The following is a 21,221-nucleotide window of genomic DNA, read 5'->3' as shown; positions in this document are numbered from 1 at the left end:
TATTTTAATACATATTTTAAGTTCTCAAAAGTAAAAAGTTCTAGAATTAGAAAGTGAATTTCGTTATTTATAGAACATAAGGGTGAATTTATCTTCTATTTACCAAGCATAGTGACTGGTCATAAAACAGCATATTTTAATATAGAAGTTCTTAACTACAGAATGCCAAGAAGAATTTTAGTGCAATAAAATGAGATTCGGGAGATAAGATTACTGTGCATCATCAGTTTGTGAATTCTCATTTTTTAAATGCAGGAGCTTTTACTTAAATATGTGATGAGTCAGTTATGGCATATAAAGAGAGAGGAATCCAAACTTGGTGAGAACGTTGACTTAGAATTGAGAGCAACAGACCTCTACCACCTCTAGAATAAGAGCTGAAACATAATGAAGGAATATATGCATTTAGACATAAAAGAAATGTTACTTCTGTGGAGAAAAATGATTTAATGTGCAGAGGAGGGTTATTCATTTTTAGGAGATTAAAAATGACTTGAATATAATACCTTTAATTTGTAATAATGGTCCAACGGGCTGCTTCCTGTCTAAAATAAACCGTTTGATCGGCATGTCCATTTTGATCTCTTCTGTCTGTAGTGTATTGAGTGGATAAAGGTATTATTTTCAGTTATTGTACATATCCTTAATTAAGCCAGTAAAGACATGCATGTGGATTTAGCTCTCAATCATTTAACAGCCAAATATGTATAAGGTTATTCTGTGGCCTACAATTGACCCCTTTGTGTGGAGGAATTCCTTGAGAACATTCCAGATTAAGTCACTGTGTTGTGTATGAGGAGAGATGGCACATAGGCCTTACCAAAACAAACACTGGCACTTGATGGCATTATTTGGGAGGTGTAAGATTTGGAATTCCGATTTCGTTGTTCTGTATTGTACCTTATCAACACCTAACACACCGGTGAGCTGAAATTTACAACAGTCTGTCTTTCTTGTTGAAGGATTTGGGGGGTCTGTTTTCTAATGTATTTCATCCTCTCCTAAATTGTGTAAAAACTAAATATTAGGAAAATTTGGGGTTTGATTACTTACCATTATAAAAACACCTAGAGCAACTGATCATTTGTTCCTAAATTTGTAATGCCCTGCTTTGTTAGGTCTAACTGAATTTAAGTAACTAAATGTGTACATTTGAGATGTAAGTTCTTAATTTTTAAAAATAATGTTTGTAGTAGGCCAGTATACTAAAAAGATGTAGCAAGATTTTGCACTAATTTAGGTCAGACAGCAGAAGGCTTGGGAAGTCACTTTTTCTTCTTCTTTGAAAAAGAAGAGACATCCAACATGGAATATTCTGGATGATTATCAATATTAAGTAAAAATTATTTTAAAGATATATATTTTTGGTGTAAAATGTGCTTTTGCAAGTTTACTCTTTATTCTGACGTGTAAGTATTTTTCTCCCACATCAGGTTACCTAAGGAAAAACAGTCAGTGACCACAAACTACAATAAAATGTCCTTAACATAGTTTGATTGGAGGCGTGGAATAGCAGTAATATAAATTGGGCACCTTACTGAAGAGTTCTTGAGCATCCCCGGGGACATCGGCCTTCATTTAAGTTAAGTGTGGGGTCGCCCACGATTGCCCTTGGCTTCTCGGGAGTAACTCACTGACCGGTAGAGAGGCGTCTCTTGGTCCTGGCCTCTTCCTCCCCGGCTGTGGGCTGTTGAAGGGCGTCTGCACGCGCGTGGAGTTGGTGCGCCTTGCACACGCACCGGCCGAGCCCAGGCTCTCTTGGCTGTGAACACACGCAGCAGCCTCACTTTTCCCCCAAGTCCCGAGTTTTGCATAAACATGTGTTAGGAATCTCGTTTCTAAAGATTCTAGAGAGATAAATAATGGGTGTGTGGGAGCTCAGCTTAAGCCCGACTTTTCTTTCCTTAGCAGTTTTTGTTCTCAGTCACCTTGATGAAACAATCTTGAAGCGCTCCGCTTTCCGTGGCATTTGGAATGAGTCCCTGACAGGCTGATTGTCCACCCCTGTGGTGATGCTGCTTCCTTTAGTTAATATTCCTGTGCGAGTGTCGCACAAAGTAAACCCGAAGAGCCCGCACAGGACACGGAGGCCGCTCCACTTACATTAATTATGCAGTCAGGGCGCTGAGAAGGCGCTGTCAGCCCGAGGGCGGGGGCGCGCTACCGCGGGAGCGGGCGGCCCCGGGGCTTCCCGGCGCGGCCGCGGGAGGGGGAGCGGGGATCGCCGCGGGCCGCCGGGCCGCGCTCGGCGCCGCGGAGAACAATGGGCGCGCCCCGCGAGCCGCGGGCGGAGCGGCTCTGCGGTCCCGGGCCGTCCCCGCCCCCCGCGCCCGCGGCGGCCCGGGCTGCGCCCCGCGCCGTGGCTGGCCCGGCGGGCCGGGGCCGAGAAGGGCCGCGCTTCCTGCCCGGACGCCCGCAGCCGGCCTCGCGCCCTTGGGTCAGCCCCACCTGCGAATCAGACGTGCTCCCGAGCCGAGTTAGTCCCGTCAGATCCATACCCGAAACTTGACTGGAGGCCTGGCGACCCTAGAGGCTGGATTTCCCTGATTTCAGATAACTGGGATGCTGCCCACCCGGGTATCTCAGAGGAGGACGGCACAATCACCCTGCGGAAAAAATTCCAAACCAGCTACAAAACAAGAACACCCTGGGATAATGGTGGTTAAGGAAGAAACCAAACCAAACCAAAACAAAAACAACTCTCTAAGCCTCGCCGTAAATATGAAACATCTTCCTGGAGGTTTCCCACTGTAACTGACTGAGGCATCCTAACTTAATGGCAGTTTTTCAATGGGAGACTGAATTCCATAGGGAATTTCACAGGGAATTTAAATGTACAAACATTTGTTGAGTACCTACTATGTCCTAGGTGATGGGAAATTATTACCTCATTATTGCTGTATGGAAAGCATTCCAGAAAATTAAGATTATTGCTCTTTCCAGGATTTAAATATGGAAGTCATAAAAAAACTGTTCTTTTTGTCACCACTACACCCCCACCGCACCCCTTTCCCCAGGGACTTAGCTTTAGTCAAGAAGTATTGGGGATAGTAGGGAGGATGAATGTGCTTTTTCTACTCTTTTAGCACTTTTAAGGAGTATCAGTAAAGATTATCGTTCAGTATTTCTGCAGTGTAGTTTATGCATCTAATTGTGTGAACTTAGAATTGTATGCTTGCAAGGAATGACTAGCCACATATCCATTCCAGTAGAACAGCAGAACACTGAAATTTGGAAAGATTAATATAAAAGGATAATTTGAAAAGCTTTGCCCTTTTTTAGATTTGCAAAAACAATTCCATGCTCATATTTTGTACTTTTCTTTAAAGGATTGTGTGTGCTGCGTTTCATGAGTAAATTGTGTCATATTCAGCCAGGAGCAACCACACTGAAAATTTTTCCAAAAGGAATTAGGCCATCTTTTCAAGGCCAGGTGTAGTCGCTAGCTATGATGACATTTAGCTCTATGCCAGCCAAAATAATAATTTTTGAAGAAATCAGTACAGTACCTTCATCATTTTCTGTGTTTCTTTCAGTAAGTAGATAAAAAGTGTTATGTACAAAATGTTAATACTTTCTTCTGACAGTTGTACTATGCACTTGTTCCAAAAATGAACTTTTTGAAAACAAATGTCATTAGCTTCTTTGGCCTATAAGGAAAATGTTGATCCCTGGATAAAGTACATATTTTTAAAGTCCCTTCTAATTGCTTAAAACATACTCTTGTGGATTACTTTTTCTCTTCTCAAATGCAAATATATAAAAATATAATGTCCTAGAATGAATGTTAAATCATATGAAATTGCTGATGGTTATCAGACCATTTTTTACTTTAAAAATGGCAATTGCATATGGTTCAATCAAAAAGACCATATTGGTAACACATAAGTGAAATGAAAAAGCAAAAAAGAAAGTACTTAGATACTTAAAACCATTGTGTATAAATGTATGCATGTACAAAAGATTGCAATTTGATGTTACACAAATAGAATAAAATGTTCATGGAGTTCTTTTTTCTCCTGTGAAATTGCTTGAAATCACAATGAAAACAAGAATTTTAAAGTTTGTTTTCTTTTAAGCCTCAGGGGAATAAAAAACTGTTCTTTAAAAACAAAATTGAAAACATATACCAAACTTAGTGATCCATGGGCCCTTGGAATTTTAACTATGTATATTTTTGTATTATTAACTGATATATTCTATGTATAAATACCCAAAATTTTGTTTTTTGACTCTGTTTCCATTCCATTGAAGAGTTAAGGTACTACTATTATGTACATTTCATCCTTAATTTTACCTGAATCTAATGGGAGCTTCCAAGATTAGGTCTAGCAATCTAATCAGCATTTTAATTGGAACTATATTTACCAGTATGGCTCAACTTTTTTTTTTCACCCACTCAGAACAGTTTATATCATCAAATCAGTTACACAGTGTTTGCTTTTGATGCTATCTATCATCTGTGAGATTTTTGTCTCTGAGATAAATTTCCACAAATAAGTTAATTTTAAAAAAATAAGATTGCAAAAGTGATAAATTATGAATATGCTTATTTTAAAAATATTTAAATAAGATATTGACTCAAAAATCATATTCTTACTTGGTATCATTAGTTTTGACATCATTGTATGGTTCCAGATTATAATGATATGAAGCTTATAATACTATTTCACGTTTTTATCCACTAAATAAAAACCTGTCCTGTGTTTTATTACAAAGTAGGTGGCCTGAAGGAAAAATATATGTATTCTTTCCTTTTGGTATAAAATATGCATTTGGGCTTCTCATTTCATCCCCAATCTGTGTTATTCCTTAAAAATGCAGAACTGCCTGAAGTCCTCTTTAATATTTAATTCAACAACTTTTTAATCTGTCATTATGCTGTGATGAAGTAAGCATCAAGTGTCGCCGAAAAAGATTAAATTATACTTGGAAATAGGAATTGAAATGATTTAAGGTTGGAGGCTGAATATTTGCTTTGCACAAGTAATAATAATAGTAGCTTGGGTGAAGAAGGGCTTTGGTTTGGCTTTAATGTCTTTGCCTTGCTGTGCTCCCCTGTGGCTCCCCCTGATTTACGCTGGCATTACTGAGCTTTATTTTATTTAAATGGAGGTAGAAAGTGGAAATTACTACACTACAATACATTAATTACTCCATACTATTTCTTTGTACTGATTTCCCTTTTTTCTGTAAACATCATAAACAATGATGCAACCTACCCTATATGGATAGCAGCTTGCGATCCTGTAGTTCTTGTTAACAAGCTTATCTTAAAAAGGAAAGGCAGTAATAATTAATATCCATCTATGGAATAGTGAGAAGCAAAGGAACATTTATGCTTTCCCTTTTATAGGGGATGATGTCCTGCATAAGAATAAGCTGTGACAGTATGTGTTAATATTTTAACCACCGCATTTTACTTCCTGCTTTTAAAATCTAGACTTTAATCTATGGGCTATTTTATACTTAGGGACAAAGGTACAGACTTTGGACCTCAATGACTCTTGGATTGTTCAACAGGTGACAAAGACTAACCTCTTTGGAGTACTTTGTCTCTGCATATGTTTAGATCTCAGTCATCTGGAAATCTGTCTAGTCTCTGGCTGGTTAGGGTTATTTTTAATCTAGTGCTGTAGCCCTGTCTACATGAGGCCAAACCATCAGTCAATCTAGTGGAGAAAACTAATTGAGAAATTATTTGATCAAGTGCACAGAAGAGCTCTGGTGGGTTGTTTGAAAGAATGTCGTATTTCATTTTTACTGTAATGTATGTGTATTGTTGGTTTATATGTAGACTCTGGCTCTGTAATGAATATCTTCAAAACATACCTTCATTTGTCATGATTTGGCATGATGATGGTCCGTTTAAAAATAAGCCTGGAAGGAGACTAAAATCTTGACATGCAGCACACCTGTTGAAATATTATCTGTATTAGCTGTATTCACTCCCAGGAATCCAGTGGGTCTGTAATTCAGATGCCCACTTCCCTAGCATCATCGTGTCCTATCATGGAACAATAATAGAGAGAAAAGACCTCCCCCTTACTTCTTTGAAACATTCTCAGTGAGAATGTAATCTTATTGCAATGAATTCAGAATTACTTACTAACTCTGCAGAATTTTAAAAAATAAAACTGACAAAATGTTTTTAAGCTTACAAAGTTTTCTTTGTTACCCTCTTGCTACCTTTTGATTCTTGTCACACCATGGCTGCATAAGTTGCCCTAAGCATAAAACATCTGGAAAAAGTACAAAAAGGCTTTTTGCAAATGATACATTCATTTTCTCAGAAATGATTTTTTTCCTGGTCACTTTAGTGAATTTTATGCCCTGCCTAACAGAATTCCCTGAATATTTAGCTCCCCACTTTATCAGTGAATACCCAAAGTGTAGAGGATGGGACAACTGTGTGGGCATCATTCAACTCCTTTTCCTTTGTTATCATTAGATATTTGAAATTAAAGTTCTGTTGTTTTTGATAGTAAATTACCTCTTACAGTTCATAAATATATATTTAGAGGACTAGGTTCACATATTATTTATGATTTACTGTTTTGATCTAGAATAACCTTTTTAAATAAATCAATTTTTTAACAATTGGTCAATGTTTACCTACATCATGCTATTCCTATTAAGATATGCATTTGTCAACATGAACCTTTTTTGCTGTAGCACAAGACTAGTTGCCTTTCTGAAACCTAGTATGCTTGTAGGGTAAAGTAAATGCATGTCTTTGTAGAAGAATAAATAAAAAGAGCAACCTGAGTCAATAAGCAGGTTCAATTCATGCCTACAGCCATGGCGGACAGCTCATTTTGTAGATGTGGGTGTTTTGTTTACATTTATAATGCAGCTTTATTTAATGCTGACAGATATAGCTTGTGGCAAATGATAGTCAGAATGTATGAGCAGTCATAATGCTTCTGTCTTCTTATAGTGTGCTGCTGAAAATAAGCAGTTCACCTCTGTTTTTATTGAGGAAAGGATATGAGACAGCTATAGCTTCGTGAGGCTATTTATTGAGTTGTTTTACTAGCTGTGAACATGCCGCTTTATAGCAGTTGTGAAAATGGACTTTGCTAGTGTGTGGGAAAGGAAATAACATTGCAGTATACAAGGGTAGTAAAAAATCTCTATAAATAATTTTTCAGACTGAGGAATATTCTCATTTAAACAGGCAGAATGGGCTGTGATTTTGGCTAGGTGTCAGTTTCCCTCCAAAAGTCACTGGGTTGGAATTAATCATATAATTCAGAGGAAAATTTTGATTCTCTAAATATTAATTGGGTTTGAACTTAGGAAAAGTTGTTTACATACTTACCTAAATTTAGTATGACATTATGACCTTTGGGGCTTAAGGATCTATATTAACCAGCTTAGGGGCATAAAGTATAAAATGTGCAATAGGCTGCATGTATGTGTGATAAGACATACCTGTAAAGCTGATAATAGTATGTTAATAGTATGTTTGTTAGTTAAGAATGTACACATGATAGAAACTTAACATTCATATACTGTTTATAATGTAGTAGAGAATTCAGATGTGTAAGTAGTGCACAATGGATGGAAAATTTTAAAAGTACTTGTGTTTTGACCCTAAGGATTTATTATTCAAAATAACTAATGGAAAGCGACAAACCACAGAATTTGAATTTGCATTATTTCTTTCATCCCTTGGAAATTATAGGCGCTCACTGTACCTGGAGCTTTTAACTCTACAACAAACTGTTTTGCACTTTACACTAGTTTCTTTTTTCTTCCACTAAATCTGCCCAGGTCTACTACAGCTTTTTGATGTACAGTTATTTATTGGCTACCATAATTGTGATGGATATAACACTTTTTATTCTGAAACATAAAAAAGAGCATTAGAAAGGTACATATTTGAAATTTTATTACTTTTCTATTTTTATTCAAATGTTCATCATACAGTAGTGAAAAAGGTACACAAATAATATTTTCATGCATGCAAAATAATTTAGAAAGCAGTGTGAATCTCAGCAGGTGTTTCTGCCATGTCTGTGCTCAAATTTCTGGGGAACCCTGAATATTAAATTGAAATAACCTTCCCTTGATATTATGCAGCTAAAGTTCAGTTTAATTCTCAGATACGGTTTTCCTGGACACATATCATTTTCCTCTCATGTAAATAAAAATCAGACTACTTAGATTTTAATACTTGCTACATTTACAAAGTAAATCAAAATGCTGCAAAGTACTCACTTATTTCCTTTCTTAGTGCTTTTATTAAGGCATTTCTGTTACCACTAAATATATGGATTATAGGGATGCTATAAAAATGTTCTTATTTCCTTCTCCACTGGCTGATGAAATGGGTTAATCTCTCAATAGAGCTATTTCCTTAATTCACCACCTGTTTTCAAATCCCTAGTAACTGACAAGGTAAGCGGAGGGAGTCCTGTGTGTGTGCCTTGTATACTTATTTCATAGGAAGAGGAACCTAGAATAAAAAATTAAGACAAAAATCTTCCTTGCATGTTTTTAGGAAAGTTAATATATTACTAAAAAGCTGCTATATTTAAACTATTGTTTAGCAGCCCAGTTATATCACCCACCAGGCACTTTTCAAAGGAAATTTTCCACTCTAAAGGGCATACCTCTATACAAAGTACATGTATTACCTCTTAAAAAAACGCCCATTTCCTTTCCATATTGTGAGAATGTGATAGACATATAACTAATGCAAATCTTATATTTTTGATTTACGAACAAAAGAACTGATTTTCTACTTGTAAAACCAAGTGTGGGCTTGGCTATTATGGTTAGAATGTCTCCACTGTATATAAGTAATCATTTATTGTTTAAATACAGAAGAGGCTGTAACAAAATGCTGTCAAGAGCCATCACACTCATTAACCTGCAAGCTAATTAGCCTCCTCCTGCCTGATTGCTGACAAGTCCTTCAATCTGAACCCATTGCTGTTGTATCAGCAGAGAAGCACAGAGTGAGGTAGAGGAGGTCTCCATTAGATGTTTGTGAACAAAGTCTCTGCATTAAAGGTTTGTTTTTTACACTCTAACAAATGTTAGAGCATTCATACCCCAGCTATAATTAAATTGGCAACTCTTAATTATTGTAATTAGTGCATTAACTGTTTCCTTTCCTGTTCATCTATAATTGATTTCAAGAAATTACATGTAATTTAATGTGATTTTTAAAATGTAATAATTGTTTAAAAGGTTTCAATAGTTAGATGTATATCTAAATGCTATTGAATATTTGAAATAATATGCATAATAAAATAACCTGAATGCAGTGTCTTGTCAAAACCAGTACATATGGGCTTTATATTCACATGTCCTTTTTTTTCTGTGCAAACATGACATTCATTCCCCATTAGATTTTTTTTTTTTCCTAGTAGGCTAACATTTCTTAACTAGGTTGCAAATTAGCATAGGAATGATAGAACATTTTGCAAATGCATCTTAAAATATGAATTCATTAATTTGTGGAAGACTAATTCATTTAGAATAGCTTCTTGAGGGCAGAAAACATTCATAAGATATTTTGCTTGTATACTATCCAATCAAACTCTAGACTTTATGGAGAATACCAGAAAAAAATAGAACGTATTTTGGAATGGTAAATGATCTAAGTATGAATTGAGGAGGCCTTTTCTGGATTCTCAGAATTATCACTATTAACTACTTTCTGGCAAATGTTACTTACAATTTTGGCTTAAAACATTTGATCTTCAACAAATTAGTTAGAGGCATAAGCCATTCTGAAATGTCATATATACCAGCAAAATGTATTCACATATCTAAAAAACCACGTACTGAAATTTATTATACTTCTAGTTTATGTAGGGAAAACTGCTATTTGAGGTTATCTGATTTCCAAGTACTAGATTGAAGTAAGAAACGGCATCAAAGTTTATGGGAGCTTTCCACACAAGTGCATGTTTACTCTGTACTGGCCATGGGCAGAATTATCATTTGCATAGCATCCTGTAAAGGTCTTAAACTATGTGGATATATATTTACCACTACTGGTATGTAGCCATAATTAAGGAATGGGTGTTTTAAGTAAAATTTAAAATATACTTACTTCACTTAGTCATTCTTAGAATAATTAAAATATTAATGTGACTTATCTCAATTGTCATTCACTTCCAGATGGCAATCAATTTTTTAAAGATTTTATTTATTTATTTAGAGAGAGCACGCATGTGTGTGAGCAGGGGGAGGGGCAGAGGGAGGGGGGAGGGGGGAGAGAATCCCAAGCTGACTCCCGCACTGAGCGCAGAGCCTGCTGCAGGGCTTGATCTCACCAGCCTGAGATCATGACCTGAGCTGAAATCAAGAGTCGGACACTCAACCGAGCCACCCAGGCACCCCACAGATGGCAATCATTTTATGAAGAACTACCCAGTGCACTACAAAATACATCATTCTTTAACAAATACAGCCTTCTAAATACAGGGCCTCTACATAAGAATTGTAACTTGAGCCTCAAGTCCACTGTGTGATAGAATAGATAATGAGGTTTCTTCTTACACTATAGTTCTGTGGACCTGGCCTCTTGCCTAAGAAAGATTTGAGGTCCTGAGGCAGTGTTTTCCATATTTAGAATGAAATTTATGAGTGGGGAGCTACTACTCTCACCAGTAAGGACACTGTCTGACCATCATTCCTTACCTCTACCCCCACTTCCTAGCACAACTTGATTCTGAGAGAAGAGTAAAATTTTCTCCCAGAAACTTTCATAATCTCCTTTAGAAATGATGCAACTTAAGTTTCAGAGAATTTAGTGTAATATAGATCCACATTTCCTTTACAGAGTAAACAAAATTAATTTAAGGGCCTTTTGAATTTTAGGGCCCATTTCAGAATCATTGGGCCACTAACTATAGTTTATAATCATGGTATCAGAGTCCTAACTAAATTCTTGTCAAGGGAAGAGAACCTATGGAAATCTAACTCAGTCCTCTCATTTTATAGGTAGGAAAATGAGACTCAGGGGAGGCAACTTGCCCAAGGCCATATAACCAAATAGTACAGCAGATAAGAAATGAGGATCCAGATCCTTGGACTCCTAGTCTAGTGCTTCAAGTTTCATAAATTAAAGTTGTAGTCGATTGATTTAGTACTTCCTTCTGGGTATCTATGATTATTTTTATTACAGTTATTTTATTTTTTTTACAGTTATTTTATATTGAATGTTAAAGTTGTTTAAAGTGTAAGTACAATTTTTTTAATAAGTACAATTTTATTTAAAGTAGATGCCCAAAGTTATAGAAAACATCTAGCCTTTTTAAAGAATACACAAGTACTAAGGTAGAAATGGCTGAATTTAGAACTGAATGGTACCAAAACAAAACAAAACAAAATAGAACAGAATCCCACTTTGACATCAAGGGATATTTTTCTCGCATAAGTTATTCAATAAAAGAAACAGATTCTATGGTGTTGAAAGTAACGTCACTAAAGAAGCTAAATTGTTTTCCAAAAAACTTATGTGATGAAAGTCCTTTATATCATCTGCCTAGTTTATTTTTCCCCTTATTGCATATGTCACATTCTTTAGATGGAATGTGTGTGTGTGTTGTCATTGTCAGAGGGTACATGAAGAGAGGAGAATAGAACACAAATTCTAAAGCTTCAAAATCTAGTTGATAGTGTCTTACAGCTTTTTGGTCAGCTGATGACTATTTCAGTGCCTCACTGCCATTGCCTAGTACTAGACTCTCCACTCTGCAGCTCCTATAAAGTTAGGATTAGAACAGGGAGAGTCTATTAAAAAAAAAAAAGGTACTTGCCCAAATGCTTCATGTGAAAACATTTGAATTTTGATATATCTTAAATAACAAATATAATATTTTTCTGTTCAATGTATCTATGTAAGTGCTTGTCTAGAAGTGACTGAGAATTGAGGGCATTGTCTTCTGTAAGACTATGGTGGTTGGTATTGGTCTGGCAACTCTGCATATGCAACTGTTAAAGAGTAAAGCCCCCCAAAAGTATTTTCTTGATATTAGCTTTCATTTATAAACCAGAATAATTCTGAATGTTTATAGTAATGGGAGATAACCCAAGGCAAATTTAATTTTAGATTGGGCTTTTGCTTAATGTATTATTCATAGTATTGTATCATCAGTTAAGCATATCCCTGACAATAAACTTAAAACTTAACTTTAATAGTAATATCCACTCTAATTTGGGTGAGTCAGATAGTGACCTGACATGATTTATTTTGCCTCATTATTGTAGATAATTTTTAAATAATGGTGTGATGGAGTTATTTGGTATGCTTTTCTCATCCCTCCCCCACCTTTTCTTTTTAACACTTTGCCATTTTTGCTGCATGACCTGGTTTTGCATTTATCTGATTCTCTGTTCATCTAATTAGTATGTTCTAAAAAGACCTGGACCACTTATTGTACAGAGATGTAGCCTGTGGGTATTTAATAAGGAGCTTTCAGTGCTACATTTGCATCTTTTGCTTGGGGTCTGAATAGTGAATTACCTTTAAGATCATTAGAAGCACTGCTGTATTGTTAAAATCAGGCTGCAATATTCTAATGACAGTTTAAAACTTCAGGCTTCCTATGTAACCCAAGTGACCCCAGCATAATTGTATGTAGTGCAGAAGACCCCAGGATAAACTGCTGACGGTTCTGCTCATCCACAGCGTAGCCTCAACAGGCAGGTAGCTTTACACCCAAACAAACCACATAGAGATGTAGTGAAAGCAAATGAGTCTTACCCTAGTCATGTGCACTTAAGTGTATATATTATTTATATCATGATACTAATCCCCCAAAATAAAAATGTTTATTGGTGAAAGTATTTCAATATGAATTGCTACCTTTGATACTTTTCAAAAAGAAACACATCCACCAAGCAATGTGCAGAATGTGGAATGTATTTTATTAGATAACTAATCATTTTTAAATGTAATACCTGGGAAATGAGAGGCTTAAAAGTGGGATATTTTGCTTTCAGGTTCTTCCCCTATGCCAAGAACTCACTAGGGAGATACTTTGTTGCTCAAGGATTAAATTATAATTTATTCTTTCTCTAACCGAGTATAAGAGAGTTATTAGTAGATACCAGGTGAGAGTCCTTAAATCTGTTCTAAAAAATGGCTTAAAATACTTTTTAGAAGTTTACATATTTTTTGTTTGTTTATATATTTTTAGTATTTATATATCACTTTAGATTTTTGTCATTATTGTAGAATTGTGGATTTTAAGGCTGGAAGAAAACATAATTTAATTTAGCACCCCTTTTCTGTAGTTAGTATTTTCACTGGTTTTCTGATCTCAAATTGATGTGATATTTACCTCCTACCACCAGTAATGCCAAGGAGCTCAAAGGTGACATAAATAAAGAAAATAGTAATAAACTTCATTTTTTTTTAAAGATTTTATTTATTTATTTGACAGAGAGAGAGATAGCTAGAGCAGGAACACAAGCAGGGGGAGTGGGAGAGGGAGAGTCAGGCTTTCTGCCGAGCAGGGAGCCCGATGCGGGACTCGATCCCAGGACCCCAGGATCATGACCTGAGCCGAAGGCAGATGCTTAACGACTGAGCCACCCAGGCGCCCATAAATTTCATTTTTTAAATAAATGCTTTTACTTAGAGGGCATTTATAGATTCCTTACCTGGCATTTACTCTGTATCTGAACTTCTTGACTATGTATGAAAAACTAAATGAATACAGATAATTTTGCACAACTAATTTTAGTAGATAGCATGTTAATTGATTTAAAATCTGGGAACTTGTACTCAAAATTGCATTTCTGAAATAGCTTTTTCTTAATGGAATCTGAAGTTACTTAGTTGTAATCAATATTTCTGCTCAACAGCTGTATGTAAGTTTTAACACAGTGCTGTGCATGTAATGGGTATTTGGTAGAGGTTCGTTGAATGAAAGCATGAATGCATGAAAGATCAAACTGAAAAGAATATAAAATAAAGGAAAAGAATACGTGCCTGGCACATAGTGGGGCCCCTGTAGTTAGCTGAGTCAACTAACCAGTTATGTTTTCCAGAGGGTCTCACTTCTAATAACAGTTTCGAAAGTATTAAAAAAAACCAACAACAACCAGGAAGTGATTAACTTGTGTTCATCTGGTAGACTGCCTATAATGTGTTTATTTTGCTTATCCCCTCCTTTGCACTCTTTTCTTGTTATCAGTTTACTACTCAGAGTTCTCCAGATCAGCCGTGAAAAGTAGCTACCTGATGTGACAGGATCCTTGTTCAAACCATGACACCCAATGTTGCCTTTTCTTTGCTCTTCTTTTAATTATGTCACCTTCATTGTTAGAGAAACCCAAATCTTCTTTTTCTTTTTCTTTTTTTAATTATGTTATGTTAATCACCATACATCATTAGTTTTTCCAAATCTTCTTTTTCTTGAAGAAGGTGTTTTATTTGTATCTTTTAGATCTATTGTGGAAATAAAACAAGTTGTATCTAAAAAAAATAAATGATTATTTCTTATATGGAGAGAGGTTAATGGTAAAGCAGACATTTATGCAAAGATGTTTACTGCAAAGATCTACACTGAAAAAGTAAAGTCAGAGTAAATTTTTAGTTAAAACTGGATCCAGCTTACGTGCAGATTCAAAAAATTATATAAGGCTTAACATATATATGATCAGGACATTGACTGGCGATATTCTATTAAGTAGTTTTGCAGGATTTTTCTGTTCTAAGAAGAATTTGTTGCACTCGCATTATTGTTTCCTTTGGGATCCCAGACAATGACTCTGTAGTCTGATTCATTAATATTGGTTGTCTTCTGCAGGGAGTATCCAGATTTGACCTGCCAAGTATTAAATTTTTAATGTATTACTAGTTCTTTCAGAGAGTAAGGCTTGTCTTTGTTCTTTGTATTTTTGTACCAGTACAGCTTGAATCAGATGAGGATTTAATTTGTAGTATCACTAAATATGCCTCATTTAAAAAATACACACATAACACACATGTACAACTATAAAAATGTTTATTGATGAAAGTATTTCAATATGAATTGCTACCTTTTAAAATATTTGAAAGTAAGCATTTCCAAATTTATTTTGAAAAGTGCCAGGGGGTGCTATGTGCTATGTACAACAAGTTAATTATTATGCTATTAACATTGATGATGTTGAATGTGTATTAGTTAATGTGTTAATGACGTGTTAATTACTGTACATGTTGTGAAGACCCTTCAGGCTTGTTCTATGATGCAACATGTCAACTTGAACCAGACCAAGTAATCTGCAAAGCAGACTGTAACTCTTAAAAATAACACTTGTAAACATAAATTATAAATTAAATTATGCTTTTTATTATCCTTTTTCTTTCTGGTAGAATGAATAAGTAATTCTTCTGCTATCTGCACCTGTTAGAACCTAATACTGTCAGACTGTTTTCCCCAAGAGGATTGGAAGAGATTTGTTATGCAATAACTTCCGCTTTGTTTACGCTCTGGCATTTAGTGTATATTTTATATAGATTCATGTGTTTTGCAACCTGAGGGATTCTTCTTTTTTTGTTTACCTGATTAATTTATAATGGAACACACTCAGTCTTTGTGTAAGCAGGTGAAAAGTAGCTTTGTTCGATTAGCGCCACTAGTTGATATTAAACCAATCTATACATATTTGTGATTCAGTCAATGGCTCTTCAAACTTGTTGGCCAGATAGTTGAAATCTCTGGAGATCAGTCATAAAAACTGGACGCCAATCTCAGATCATTTAAAAGAGGCCAGAATTGGCTGCTGTTTGAGAACATGGAATAATACATTTTTTTATATATAAATACAGTTTGAAATGTTAAATATTTTAACTTTATTACTTCAACTTTTGAATTAATAGTGCCCATGTCTTCCTAATTGACAACATTTTTGGAAAATATACCTAGTGATGATCTTTAAGAACTTAACTTGGAGAAATATAATAAAATTGATAATACAGTGTTATTTATATAATACTATTTTTATTTCTTCAAAATCAGTCTCATATTAAAACAAAAACATCCTAGCTTTGCGCAGTGGCAGTATCGTAGCCAGTGAGGTTTACCCGAGGCGCGATTATTGCTAATTGAGAACAAAAACATCCATGAAGAACGAGCATTCACAAATGAACGAATGTCTTATGGTGAGGATGTTTTTCAAATGACCCAGAACCAACTTTTAAAAATACAAAAAATAAAAGAGAAATAAATGTTCCTCTTAGGCAGTTACTCTGTTTTTAAGATTCTTTTAAAAAATAATACGTACAAGGGAAGGTCAAAAGTTCAGGCTGTAAAGCTAGACTGTTCCAGGTTCAAATCCTCACTTTTCACCATCTAGTTGTGTGACCGTGAGTGTGGGCTTTCACCACCATGCTGTGTCTCGGTTTCATGGTAATAAAAGTGGGCATGATAATAGTACCTCCCTCTTTGAATTGTTGGGATGATTAGATGAGTTAATACAGGTAAAGCATTTTCAGCAGTGCCTGGCACCTAGGAAGCACTCAATAAATGCGAGGTCTTATTAACCTACCTTTAATATTATACTGAAAATTACTTGGAAGCATTTAATTTCCACAAGCTCTTTGAATTCCCAGGGACCCATTATGAATGTGAGTTTTTGGTTTTCAGTCATTAGAGTCTTGTACTTCATCACAGAAAAACATCTTATTTTTAATGATGATTTTATTACCCCGGTATTGTTTACACCCACCTGGAGTAATCGCAGGCTTTTTTGTTCATCTAACCTTGCTTGATTTCCTGTAGCACAGTTCTTGTTGAGATTAGTGTTGGCATGGAAGGGTGTTATGACCAGAACTTCGTCTCTCTTGCAAATATTTGTGTATCTCTTGTTTACAGCCCTGATGTCCTCTTGTAACACCCATGCAAAAGGGATTCTAATAAATCTTGTGCTCAGCATTACACATTGTTTGTTTTAGCTGCCTTCCACTTCATGCTTCCTCCTTTAAGAGCGAGCCATTATGAAAGGTTAGATTCACAGTTAGCAGGCTTTAGCTCTCCCTTTTGAATCAGTGAGGTTGCCGTTTTATTGCTCTCCGACTTACACTTCAGTGATGAGAGTAAACTAGCATCAGATTAAAGGTCAGCAAATCCCATCAAAGAGAGGAATATTAGGGGCAGAGGTAGTTGGAGAGGCAGCACACCACTGGGTATTGACAGGGTGATTCCAGGGTATCAGTCAGCAGAATTATAGCTGCCCAGAGAGTCAGTACAGCTTTAATGAGCCTGTGTGAAGAGGAAGAGGGTGGATTTATGTAGTTCCTCATAATTTTCTGTAGAGACTGTTATTGCAGACATTCTGTGGAGTGTTCTGGTCTTTCATTTAATTCAAAGGTCCTGGAGCTTCTCCATCCTCTAAATTCCTTTTTGTTAGCTCAAATCAAAGTTGACATTTCCATGGTTTACCACCTAAAACACCCAGTTCAAAATCAGGTTTCTTTAGGCAATTTTGAAATCTATATATTGTTAATATAAATCTACAATCATATTTATATTAGTGCATACATATATATATCCTTTCAGAAAAGTTGATTGAATAATAAACATTTTTTTCATAAGTAGGCAATGGGGGGAAATGTGCATTTACACGTTGCCCTCTAAGTAAGTGGAAAAAAACGGATTGTAATTATGTTATGGTGCTTTTCAAAAGGATCTTAATATTCATCCTCCTTAAATTGACTTTAGTAATTAATTGTTTCTATGCCCATTTGTATATGCCCCATCTCACTCTTTATGCCCCCAATACCCCTAAACTGGAAAACAAAACAAAACAAAACATTTTTTTTCATCTCTGTAAGGGAAATGTTTTTAATTGTTCTAATGAGCAATACTATATTTAATTGTTGTTATTTTCAGTCCACCTTGATTTTAATATGTCTTTGTAGTGAATGTGACTCACTTTAATTTCTTACGAGAAGGGGATTAAATCTCTGTGGTTTCAAAATCTGGAATATGCTTTGGAAAGTCAAGGTTTGTTTTTGTTTTTTTTAATGTCTTTGGATATTTTTGCTGTAGGTTATTTGCTTAGAGTTAATGATATATAGATGTAGATACAGATATAGGTCCAGATATAGATGGATTCTTTTTGGTTAAGCTTTTATTTAATAGGTCACTAGAAAATACATGGTTTGTGAAAAAATTATCAGTCAACTTGCACTAGGATGTTGTGTTTATTAGTCAAGCCAGCCACTTTTTGTAATTTGTATTTAAAAATATACTATTTTGATTATTTGTGAATAAATGGATGCCTTATTAACAAAGAGGTCTTGTTTGTGTGATTTGCTGCTTGGAAGATGCTTTCAAGCTTTTCTGCCATTGTCCTTTGCATGCCATGTGGGTGGTCGTGCTTTTCAGACACTTACATGGTTTTTAATGGAACAGAGTGATGGATGTAATACAACCGACCATGAGAAGCACAAATATCCTTTTCGAAGTTCATCCTTGACTGAAACATCTACAGTAGTTAAAGCAAAATGTAAACTCTGCAAGAGAGATGCATACAGATGAATATTAGGTAAAAATATAGAGCCCATCTTCAGTCGTTAATTAGATGCTGTATTTATATTAAAGAGCCAGCACACTTGAAACTAAAATCATATGGAAAGTCTAGTAAAGTTCATGTTTCCTATAATCATGCCATGCTTCACAAAGCCTTTTCAATAAAACTGAGCCTGTGTCCTTTATAATAATACAGATAAAACTTTATGCCGTGCTGTTACATTGGAATGTACTGAGAATGCCAATGACCCTCGTGCGGTATTTACTAGCATATATGCTGTTTTGAGCAGTGCCTGTGCATCAAGATAATTTGGCCTTAAAAAACAATAAAGTGGACGTTTCTTCCTATAAGGGGAAACAGGGAACAAGTGGGTATCTGCTATTCATAATGAAGTCAACTGACTGTAATTTTTATATTCACTTTTGAACATTTTAGAGAAAAGAGAAAGAAGATGGCCACAGCAAAAGAAAAGGAAGTGAATACAAAGATCAGCATAAGATTAATTATCTGATAGGGGCAGGATTCGTACTGCCATGAGGGATGTATGAATGATGTTTACTGATCACTTTAAAATACACAATCTCATATTTTTAGATTTAGGTAGGTATACTTAGGTATTTTTAAATTACCTGGGGTCTAGTATTTTCATTTGGGAAAAATTATGAATGCAAAAAGGATGCTTTTTCTCCCCAAATTCTGACCAAAAATTTTGCATCATGTATGGATTACATGTATAGTTTTTTTAAAATACCATACATTTTATCTGTGAAATAATTTGCTCAAATATTTCTAAAATAGGGGGCACCTGGGTGGCTTAGTCGTTAAGCATCTGCCTTCAGCTCCGGTCATGATCCCAGGGTCCTGGGATTGAGCCCCGCATCGCATCAGGCTCCCTGCTCAGCAGGAAGCCTGCTTCTCCCTCTCCCACTCCCCCAGCTTGTGTTCCCTCTTTCGCTGTCTCTCTGTCAAATAAATAAATAAAATCTTAAAAATAAAAAAAAAAAAAAGATTTCTAAAATAGTAATTGAGATGATGCATAACTTTGGTGTAATTTTAACTGATTTTAACAAAACACTGTGTGGCCAGTTAAACATGATAATGAGTAAATTCACAGGAAGAAGAGTCCTTATTTCAGGACAAATAAATGGCACTGTTTACTTTTCATGCGGTCCCCTACACATGGCCATTCTCTAGATTTCCGAGTTTATTTGAAGCGTGTGGCCAGAGACCACTAATAATGAGCAACTATCATGAGCATTTCATCATCAACATACATCAAAGTGCCATTCTACCACCGGAAGCAATATGAGAATAAAAGTAACATGAGAGAGCAAAAGAAGAAAACAGATACTTAGGTCATACAAATTGAGAAGGCAAAAAGCAATAAAGCCACATACCATTAAAATATGTTGCAAAGTAACAGCAACACAATATGACAAAGAAATTCTGTTATATAAAAAATACCAGATCGAAAAAAGAAAAGAACAACATCGGTCAAATTTGACCATGTAGTGAACACTACCAGAAGTTGGATAAAATTTTAATTATAGGACAGATTTGTTTTAGATTACATTTAAAGATTGCAAAACTTCTGTATTTTTTTTTTTTAATATTCATGGCATGGCTCTTGGTAATGTTTCATTATCACAGATGATACTTTGGAATCCTGTAACTAGTTCTTTGACTTTGGGAGATGTAGTGTTTTAATAAAAACAGATTTCAGTCTCTGTGACTTAAAGTGAATGCCACAATTATTTTTAAAGTGATGATTATGTCCTCCGTACTGTTCTAGGCAATTTTGCATATTTTATACCATTTAAACTTCATAATGATTTCTTGAGTTGCTGGTATCTCTATCTACAGAGAATGAGCTAGAAGACTTGCCCACAAGCAGAGCTAATAAGCAAGAGAGTCAGAATTTGAATCCAGGCTATGATGACTCCATATTCTCTCGTAAAGGTAGTATATTCTCCAGTAGTGTAGCTCATTTTTTGTAGTTGCAAAGTGACCTTAAAATCCAGTATTTCTCTGGGTGTTTGAGGTGTAATGGAACCCTGGACTTCAAGGAAGACAGATCTGTTTTTGAATCGTTGTTTTCACATTTACTAGCCACGTGATCTTGAGCAAGTCACTTAGCCCTTTTGAAGTTTGGTTTTCTCATCTATAAATGGTGTAGGTGTAGGTGCATCTGTCCTATAAGGTTATTTTCAAATCAGATGAGAGAATGTAAAAGATACAGCTTGCTGCTTGGCATGTACACATATGCTTAATACATGTTGAAGTTTGAATGTAGAGAATTTTTAGGCTAAGCAAGAGAAGGATACCCAAGTACCAGTGGTGTTTTGGATTATCACACTAACAACTGTTAAAGTCACCTACTTGAGAAATAAAAGGACACAAAAAACTTGCTTTTGGGGAGAAACATTTTGTATTGTGACCTGGGTCTAGGAGGAACTTACCAAAGTCTGGAAGATTCGGTCTTGCAGAAAATAGAGTAGTGGGGGAAGCAGCTGTGTGGAGCAGCCCACACGATGCCCTCTGTGCTAGAAGGAGCAGGCGCTACAGTGCAGTGTTATCCCGTTCACAGCCTGGCAGTGATCTTAACTGACAAGACAGGAAATGAAAGTGCCATGGAGATCTCATTCTCCATGAGAGAAAAGGCAAGGGGACAGAATGTGGGGATGTGGGCAAGGGAAGGATTGCAGTAAGAGTTTGTGTAAATAAAT

The 21,221-nt window shown here is 35.7% G+C and overlaps 1 protein-coding gene and 1 non-coding gene across 4 annotated transcripts in view; both read left to right on the top strand.

Annotated features, from left to right (window-relative positions):
* Positions 1-21,221, top strand: part of PBX3 (PBX homeobox 3) — a 213,776-nt gene that overhangs the window by 133,178 nt on the left and 59,377 nt on the right. The gene's annotated exons all lie outside the window — the stretch shown is intronic.
* On the top strand, positions 16,006-16,144 carry LOC118018266. The gene has a single exon (XR_004681349.1). It is a non-coding gene; the product is annotated as a U4 spliceosomal RNA (small nuclear RNA).

The sequence above is a fragment of the Mirounga leonina genome, unplaced genomic scaffold (assembly GCF_011800145.1).
Source record: "Mirounga leonina isolate KUSES-001 unplaced genomic scaffold, KU_Mleo_1.0 Mir_170, whole genome shotgun sequence".
Lineage (NCBI taxonomy): Eukaryota > Metazoa > Chordata > Mammalia > Carnivora > Phocidae > Mirounga > Mirounga leonina.
Note: the sequence above shows the minus strand (reverse complement) of the source record. Positions and strands in the feature narration are given on the sequence as shown.